Source organism: Mus caroli, unplaced genomic scaffold, assembly GCF_978045245.1.
Source record: "Mus caroli unplaced genomic scaffold, Mus_caroli_1 scaffold_4, whole genome shotgun sequence".
Classification (NCBI taxonomy): Eukaryota; Metazoa; Chordata; class Mammalia; order Rodentia; family Muridae; genus Mus; species Mus caroli.
In genome coordinates this window covers 103,943,149-103,952,812 of record NW_028227259.1, presented here as the reverse complement: position 1 = coordinate 103,952,812, position 9,664 = coordinate 103,943,149, and positions in this window count along the sequence as shown.

The following is a 9,664-nucleotide window of genomic DNA, read 5'->3' as shown; positions in this document are numbered from 1 at the left end:
TTGTTGGTCCTTCCCCCACTGCCTGGCCTCTTGGACTTGGCTATCCAGGCTCAATCTCAGGAAAGCCAGCTTCTTCTCACTCTTACTCAGAAAATGTCAACACTCAAACATACCCCTGCCTCCCATGCCCCAACCTTCACATCTTCAACATTAACCAAGGTGCTTGACCCAACCAAAAGCCCATCTGGGTTTTTCTATATCATAATTATCAGCCTTGGAATACAATTTTTAAAACTGAAAAGCACTTTCCTAAGGTTTATTGTATATTTCTTCCATGGGAAAAAGTTAACTCGATCCCAGTGTACCTCTAGGCGTTTAAGTGCTGAGAAAGGTTCTTTTCTTCCCCCGTTGTCAGAGGATGTCTTTTGCTGTTAGATGCTCACGTGTAAATCGTGAAGCAGGATATGTGGAAGGCTTTAACAGGCAGGTGCACACACATTGGCTGCCCGCTTGTCAGCCTCACAGAGCCTCACAGCACTCCAGGAGCATGTTTGGGACAGAGCCATTGCTGTTTGCAGGCAATACGAAGACATAGAGCCGTCTCCCACTCACCAGCAGCAAGAGTGTGTGACTGACACCAGGCAAGGGGCATGCGCCAGGCCACCGAGGGTGCTGGCCACAGATCTTGTCTGGAAAATAAAGGAACAGTCAGATTGCTTTTGGGAGGCATCTTCTTCCTTTCACATCTCTGAGAGCGTCTATTTTGCCTGCGACGGAAAGTCAAGCCTCAGCTGAGAGAACCTTCTGTGTGGCACTCTGATTTCTTTGCTAAGTAGTCTGATTTCCCCCTCAGTAATTTCTATTTTTATGCACAGTGACTCTCAATTGGTGAGAAAATGATGATCACATAATCTCTCTTCCTCGAAGCTGCCGAGTGATTAGCCTCATTTGCTGCGCGTTCCACTCCACGGCCCGGAAATGACGCCCCTCTCCAACTCCCGCTAAGCATGTCAGCTAGATGGGTTTGACCTTTTCCTGGAAAACAAGGGAGATGAGAACACGTGACGTGTGTGCAAACTGATGCTCAAATGGGCTATTTTAGCCAACACTTCAAGATACATGCTTCGCTAAACTGGCTGAGGACACACCGGAGCGTTTCCAGTGAGGGCTTTTTAAGGCATTTAAGAGTCTTGCTATCTTCAAAAAGTAAAGCTTTAGAGGAATCAAATCCAAGCAATGCATTTGCATCCTGAGTGACAACCCTGTGAGTAAACGCATTGCAGATTCCCCAGGTGTTCTGCATGGTACCTGGAAACTCGACCCATCCGCAGGGTGACAGCCACCCGCTTCCCTTGCTTTTAATTGGGGGTAACCAGCAAATGTAGATTCACAGCATTTCAGCGACTCCAAGGGGGTATATAAACGTCTCAGTGAATCCATTTAAACGGTGCTTGGGATTTGGCTAGGGGCCGCACTGTAGTAATTTGCAGGTGTGACCGATATTAACTTATAAATTTCTCGTGACTGTTCCTTTGTTGATTTCAGGCTTCCTCCTGTTCAGTAATGATTGCTCAGCAAGCATATTTTGCTTTCCTTCTCTGCAGGCCTTTTATTGCTTTGAGATGTGCCTGTGTGTGTGTGTGCGCCTGTGAGTCTGTATTTCTAATAGTAATGCCAGAGACAGTATTTCCCACTAGAGCATATTAATATAAGCTTTCAGGGTTTTTTCTTCTTTGACATATCCCTCTCTTTACTTGTCTGTGTTTTATTATATTTATTTACTTGCCGTGTGTGTATGTATGTGACAGTAAAGGTATGACAGAAGATGGCCTGCAGGAGCCGGTTCTCTCCATCCACCATGTGGTTACTGGGGGATCAAATTCAGATTGGCAGGCTTGGTGGTAAGTATCTACTCTCCCTGAGCCATCTCACAGGCCCCTTGTCTGTGTTTTTCTTTTCTTTTCTTTTTTAACAAAGATTTATTTATTCATGTATATGCCTGCACATACATTTGCACACCAGAAGAGGGTATTAGATTCCATGGGACCACAGTTATAGATGGTTGTGAGCCACCTTGTGGGTGCTGGGAATTAAACTCAGGACCTCTGGAAGAACAGTCACTGCTCTTAACCACTGAGCCATCTCTCCAGCCCCTGTGTTTTTCCTAATTCAGCTGATTTACTCTATGTTTGACAGGACAATGATAGTACTGATGGTGTAGAGCTGTATACATGCCCTAACAACCTGTTCCCTGTTAAACTTGCCTAATGGCCTGTGATACAGCTTTTAGATTTGTTATTATAGTGAGTTTAAAGACAAGTCGAATATCCCTAGTATGATAATGTAACATAACTGATAGCAACATATAAATGGGTAGAAATTGTTAAAATTAAGCGTCTCTTTTATTTTTGTGGCTGGAAATGACATTCTTGCTTCCTGACATGAGAACACGGCTTTTCACCATTTGATGTGTCTGTATTTCTAGTCAGTTTTGAGGCCATTTTATAGACTTGAAAAAAAGTTGGAATTGCATTGTAAAGATGACCCTGGACTCCTTAATTATCTTAATTCTATAAGGTATGTGCTTCTGTTAGCCATAGTTTCAGAAGGATAGGCCCAAGGACACCTTAAATAACCTGTCTGAGGTTGCCTAGACTGCAGAGCTAAGCTGTGGTTGTTATAAAGAATTGCCAGAGCAGGGAAAGCACACACATAGGCAAAGGACATCTCTGCAACACTTGTCCCTCTCTGTGACATTTTGACAAACACTATACTTCATTGTTTATTTGAAACTCAAATTTAAATGTGTGCCTTGGATGGCATCTGGCAAACTTAGACCTTTATTGTATGGCTTTGTGATAATTCTGCCTAAAACCCAGGCTTAGCCGATTACTGTTGACTGTATGTCTCAGGCCAATCTTTTTCTTTATCTACCCAAATATCTATTTGCAAAAAGATTCTTCTTTTCAAGAGGTAGGACTTCCTGTCTATGGTAGTAAGATTGTGTGAATTGCAGAACATGTGTGTTATTGTGTGAATTACAGAACATGTGCGTTTAATTCACTCTATGCTCATCATTGTGTCAAAGACTAGTCAGCCAAGGTCTGGTTTGGCACCCAATTCGAGTCATACTCTAGTAGAAAATTTGACTTGACATTTAAAATCCTAACAGTAGTTTTGCTGGAGTATAGAGTGTGCGTGCAGGGGAAGGCTGAGGAACGTTGATGGTGGAATCCTTTTTTTCCTTAAGGTACCCTTGACTTGTTTACACCCTGGGTGATAAGAATAAGAAGCTCCGGATGTAGTGTCAAGAACTTCAGTGCCGCCTCTGTCGTCTGGATCCCCGGTGATTGAGAGACTGCAGGAATTTTTAGAGATATGGTATAGTCAGATGTGTTTCTAAAAGATAAGGGATGGTAATGAGGCAGAGAGGTTGAGGAAGACTCTGGTCACTCATTTGGAACAAAGAGCTGTGGGTGTAAGATGCAGGGCATCCACAGGAATGAGGGTTCTGTTATTGTTGGGTTTGGAAGTCAGGACAGGAACTGAAGCAGAGCAGGAAGCTATAGGCAGGAGCTGAGGCAGAGGCTGTGGAGGAGTGCTGCTTACTGGCTCATCATGGCCTGTTTAGTTTGCTTTCTTACCCACAGCCACATATCTAGGGGTGGCTCCACCCACAGTGTGCTGGGCCCTCCCCCATTAATCAGCAGTTAAGAAAATGCCCTACAGTCTTGCTTGCATCTCAATCTTATGGAGGCCTTTTCTCAACTGAGGTTCCCTTCTTTCAGATGACTCTAGCTTGTGTCAAGTTGACCTAAGACTAGCCAGCACAATACTAAAATATAGAGATTATATAATGTACACGTTGAGTAGGAAGCAGTTATCTGTGAAGTATTTGCAAACTAGAGCATCTAACACAAACAGGAGCTATTATGCTAGTAACTATATTTGTCTACAGTTCTTTCATCATTTGTATATTCTGTCTAACCCTACGGGGGGGGATTTTTTAATTGAGATGATATAAATTTAATCCCATTTGCTTCTAGGACCTTATGATCTGTTGTGGCTGGCCAGTGGCTCACATGTCTGGGTTCTAGTCTGGAAAGGCATCTTGGAAACCTGGAAGAGAAGAGGGGGGACTTGGTGGCGCACTCGAGAGATGGAACCAAGACAAGGCTCTGTTCAAGGTTTGATTTTACTATTTTCGCACTCAGTTATGAAGCAGGGGAAGGGGCCCGATTCCCGCCAAATCATCTTGGAGTAAAGTTGCAGGTGAACACTTGATGGCTCCAGAACAGCTAGTTGGCAGGCAGCGGCAGTGGGAGTGGCAGGACAATAGGGCGGCAAGCTCTGCCCCAATGCTCTCTAACACTGAAACCTGAGCAAACAGGTTTCAGGCTGGGGAGGGGAGGTTACAATGATCCCTTGAGCTACTTTATAATCTAGCTTATAACCTGCTTGAGTTCCTGTCCTGACTTCCTTCAATGATGAGTAAGGCCATGAAAGTGTAAACCCAACAAACCCTCTCTTCTGTAAGTTGCTTTTGGTCATGGCGTCTCATCTCATCAACAGCAACCCTAACTAAGACGTGTGTCGTGTGAGAAAATGAATATTTTCACAGGGTAAGTAAGAGATGGCACTGGCAAGGAAATCTGAAGTACAAATGTTATCTTAGTTAGGGTTTTACTGCTGTGAACAGACATCGAGACCAAGACAACTCTTATAAGGACACATTTAATTGGGGCTGGCTTACAGGTTCAGAGGTTCAGTCCATTATCTACAAGGCAGGAGCATGGCAGTATCCACGCAGGCATGGTACAGGCAGAGCTGAGAGTTCTACATCTTCATCTGAAGGCTGCTAGCAGAAAACTGACTTCCAGGCAGCTAGAATGAGGGTCTTAAAGCCCATACCCACAGTGACACACCTACTCCAACAGGGCCATACCTCTTAATAGTGCCACTCCCTGGCCTGAGCATATACAAACCATCACAAGTGCCATACTCCCTTAATGTTAATGATAACAACAGACAGTGCTGGATAGAGGAATTAACTGTATTATAAACAGACTTAGCAACAGGAGGTCTGATCTAGGTAGAGAGGACCAAGTTAAATGTGGTGTCTATCACGTGGCATCAGAGGTGTTTGAGCTTATAGTTCTGGTCTCTAGCTTAACTATACCCTACTCTGTGGATGAAGAAGTCTGAATCCCAGGGCAGATGTATTTCTAATTGGAGCTGTGATCCCATGTAACCACGAGCTCTCACCTTTATCAATAGCTTGTCACAGCTGCAACTCTTTGGAATTCTACAACTCCAATGAGAAAACTGCAGGTACACCAATAAAGGAAGACACGCAGAAGCCCAGGACTCTCTTTATTTTGTGTCCTAAAACAGACTTGACACTAGTAAGAAGAGTTTACTTGGTAAAGAAGCCACTACCAGGTTCTTTCCATCTGACACCCATGTTCTCAGAATCCGACCCAGTGTTATAATTAACAGGTACAACAGACTTCACATCCAGATCCTGAGAGCAGAGCATGAAGTCAGGTCTACATCTGACGTCTGTCTCTGTTGTCCTGGCAGTTGACTTAGCTATATTTGTACTTGATGAAGTTGCTCTTACACTGTTTGAAAAGGCTTCGAATGGACAAAGCTTTGTTCTGATCTTGTTGAGAATCTTTTGTAAATGAACAAAACTTCAACACTCAAGTGAATAATAGTGCCTAGATGTCCAGTTCAGTACAGTGAACCCATGGTTCCATGAGCAGGGCCACCAGACTCAAGCCAATCAAGAGCTGCCTAGTTACACTTGTACTTGAAAAAAATCACTGCGGTAGCACCGTATTACTGCTGCAGCTTGATCGGGGAGGGTCACAGTGACGTGGGTGTTGTTCATATGGAATGAAGAAGGCATTTCTATGACTAATGCAATTGGGGAGATAGCTGTGGAAATGGAGTTCTCACCTTGATCTACGACAGGAGACAGGAGTTAGCTAGTCTGCAGGAGTTCATCTCAGGCTGTAATTAGTTTGTTCATTAAGATTGGGGGAACTCAATGGCACAACTGCGTGAGGTGCCATCGAAAGCTACCTGAACATATGGTGGAAGGAGAATGCAAATTTTGTTCCTGAAAGAGAACTCTAAAACAGCCTGGCGCTGTGCTTTTGTTTCGTGCCCGGTAGCGATTCCCAGGCGTGAGGGATGCAGAGTTGATCCCACTCCAGAGCTCCCAGCATGCATTGATTTTCGATGGGGGAGGGGCACCCATGTCTTTACATGTTACGCAAAATACATAAAGATAAACACAACGCACCCCACGTGTATTCCTAGATATCTAGGCACACACACACACAGAAGAAGAAAGACTTTTTCAGACTAGCAAGTGAAATTCCTATATATACTTATTATCCGTAATCCTGTCTCCTCTGTGTGTGTGTGTGTGTGTGTTTTCCATTAAGTTTTAACCTAACAAGGTTTTGTGTTTGGTTAGAGGAATATATATATATGCAAACATGTGGCTGTATATACAACAAGTATAGATATAACTATATTTATAACTACAGTTGTGTCCAACTCTTCCAAGAATTAAGGCTAATCACTCACATATGGACATTTTAACTTTGCTTATAAAATACAAGTGCTTAGACATAGAGAGGCCCTGAAATCTGTTTGTGTAGTAGAAGCAAACCTGGCTTTTGTAAATTAAAAAAAAAAACCATACCTGATGTGTAAACGCAGGCAGAAGAATCAAATCTTCAGTGCTATTTTTAAGGGAGCCCAGAGGGTTGGGAGCATGAACTGAAAGGAAGCAAAACTCAATTTGGGCCATTATTCCAAATCAGTTTCAAACCTCTCTGTATTCTTTGTGTGTCATCCAGAACATTCTAAATGAACATGTGACGTCCAAGCATCCAGGCAGAGGGGACAAACAGGTGTGGACAGGACAGATGGATCCCCAAACTTTGTGCAATAATGGCAATTGATTTACTCTACAAGTAGTGCCAAAAGCTATTTGTTGACTGTGTTGTGTGCTGATAACACTGTGGGCTCTTCCTCCTGAGCCTCTCAAGCCAACTTAATGGGTGACAGGGAAGAGGTGCAGTTCTTCTCCCACGACTAAGGTGTAGAACTGGATGGCTTTGTAAGAGCACAGTGAGATGATTTGCACAGCTGTGCTGGAGAGTAACACTGTGAAGGGGCTTTAGATCCTGTGGGTTTTTTTGTTTTTTGTTTTTTGTTTTTTAATTTAAATGTAATGTTACACTGCATGTCTGTGTGTGGCTTTCCCAATCATTTGAAGGCCTTCACTTTCCAGGAATAGAAATCTGTTTCTGTGCAGAACCTAACGTGTTGATGTGGTTCTGACTGAACGGTGTTGAGGGAAACAGAGCAAGCAGACCGCTTGTCCACTCAGGCTCCTGCCTTCAGCCACGGCTGCGATGAGTGGGTTGAGGAAATCCTGGTAAGGATGAGGTGTGGCAATCTCATGCTTGTCAGAGACGACCTGCCCCACGTCGGCAAAGCAACGGTCTGAATCAAGCAGCTCTAGCAAGGATCTAGTGAAGACAAAATCAAAGACACAGGCAGGCAGCATCATCCAGGGGCCTGGCCAATGAGAGCTGAGAGGAAGAGGTCAGGAGTTACAGGGCACAGTGTTGTCTCATTTTCCAGACTTCCATAGACTCTCAGGTGACAGAAAGAGCCCTGCACATAAGAATGGCACATGGAAACACCTACTGAGGTTTGAGGAGGTCAAGCTTCGACCTGATTGCCTCCTACCTCATGTTAGTCTCACAAATGTGTTGACAAAGAGAGTAACCAGTCTCTCTCTGACAGTCTAGGACAACAGCTATTTTAAAATGTACTCATTTTATTGTTTATCCTGTGTGAGTGAGGGTGGAGGCAGCAGAGTTCTGCTTCCCCAGATAGCACCCATTTGACCTCTCAGCTAGACTCTTGTGACCTTCCCAGAGGGAGGTGGTGAAGGATGCTCCTCCCTAGTGAGCATTCTTGCTAAGGAATGCCTGTTGACTGCCTCAGCCTGCAGTCAACAGAAGTGTGTAGAAAAGAAATAAAGGTTAGGATCTCTGCCTCTGTAAACTTGATAACCTTTTTATTTTTTGGTTTTTTTTGAGGAGGAGGAGGTGAGAGGAGGTGCTGTTTGCTTATGGTTACATTCATCCAGGTACCAATTATTAATTGTGCCAGATTAAGCAATCCCTAGTAAATAGAACAGAGGCCTCCCTGCCTTCCTGGAGATCCTGGTCAGAGGAATTTCTAGTTCATTCTACTTTAGTTGCCTGCTCCAATACCCCCAACCTTCTTGCTTAAATTACTTTTTTTTCCCCCTTAAAAACAAATGAAGAATAGAATAAAATTAAGCAAGGCCCTGTCGTGTTAAAGCTCTGTTAATTTTACAAGATGGTTTCAGCACATTTACTGGAGTCTGGTGAAGAACTGTGATAATTAAAATTCAGCTATGCTAATTAAAACAAATGAGCGGAGTCTGTTTAATGTCCTTTTCTCCCCTCACAATTTTTAATTTCCTTTTTGCCTGCTCCTGCCTTTGTGGAATTCTGTAATCCTCACTGGGGATTCCTGTTACTGGGGAAGTGAATGAAGTTCCTTGGCGTGGGGAGCCTGCAGGCGTCACTTTCCTTTGCTTCGGTGCCCTTAGGGCAAGGAGTTTAAACTGATAAGCCTTCTGAAATTCGGCCCTTCACAAGTCATTCTTAGAAATGTTTATTTTTTCAATATTTAGGATAAAAACTAAGTTGCTTGTATATTTGTTTTCCCCAGTTCATCTTGAGAATAGGAGCTGTATTTCCAACGGCAAATCAACCAAATCGAAACTGCCAAGAACATGTGTAATAAGAAGGAAGATGTGTAATAAGAAGCCACATCAAAATGTCCGCAGGGATTTCCTCTGGGTTGTGACCTGGGGTTGGTCTGTGTCTTCTTGTCTTTTCCTTGCCTGCAAATTTCAGGCAGGACCATTTTATGAGTTAAAAGAGTGGCCCTAACAGTGAGTGCCAGCTGACATGGTAGGAGGAGCCCTATGCCCTAGGTAAGATTTTCCCTTCAAAGCCTCGAACAATCTGTTCTTCATCATTGGGAGGAAGAACGGATGTAGATAAAGGACACCCATGCCATGGAAGAGGACATCAAACTAAATATATTCATTTTCTTAGTTTCAGTTCCATGATGTGCGTGTGCTTATGTGTATGTATATGTGTGCAGTGTGTGCGTGGGGTGTGTGTGTGTGTGTGTGTGTGTGTGTGTGTGTGTGTGTGTGTGATAACAGGATAAAAATGTAACTGATAGTGAGAGTTGAAAGCCCTGAGTAGAGCCCCTGCTTCAGAACCGCAGCTCTGTAGAGAAGTTCATTGTGATGGACAGAGTTAGAGACTGGGCCGGCATCTGAGTGGGTACCTTAAGCCAGCCAAGTGATGGTTTTTATTTGTGGATTCACTTCACTAAAACAACTGTATTTATTTAAAATCAATTTTTGAAAACCCACTGTTTGTTTGGTTCTTTGTCTTATAAGTTGATGTTTGGAGATTTCTTTCAGAACCCTGACTAATTGGGTCCTTTCTGAGTTCCACTTCAGTCCCCTTTTTAAAGTAACCCTGCTTTGAGAACAGTGCCTGTGACTTGCTACAGTATCAACAGCAACAACACTGTGAAGTGCTAAGTCATCTATGAGGGAGGTCCTGAGGGGGAG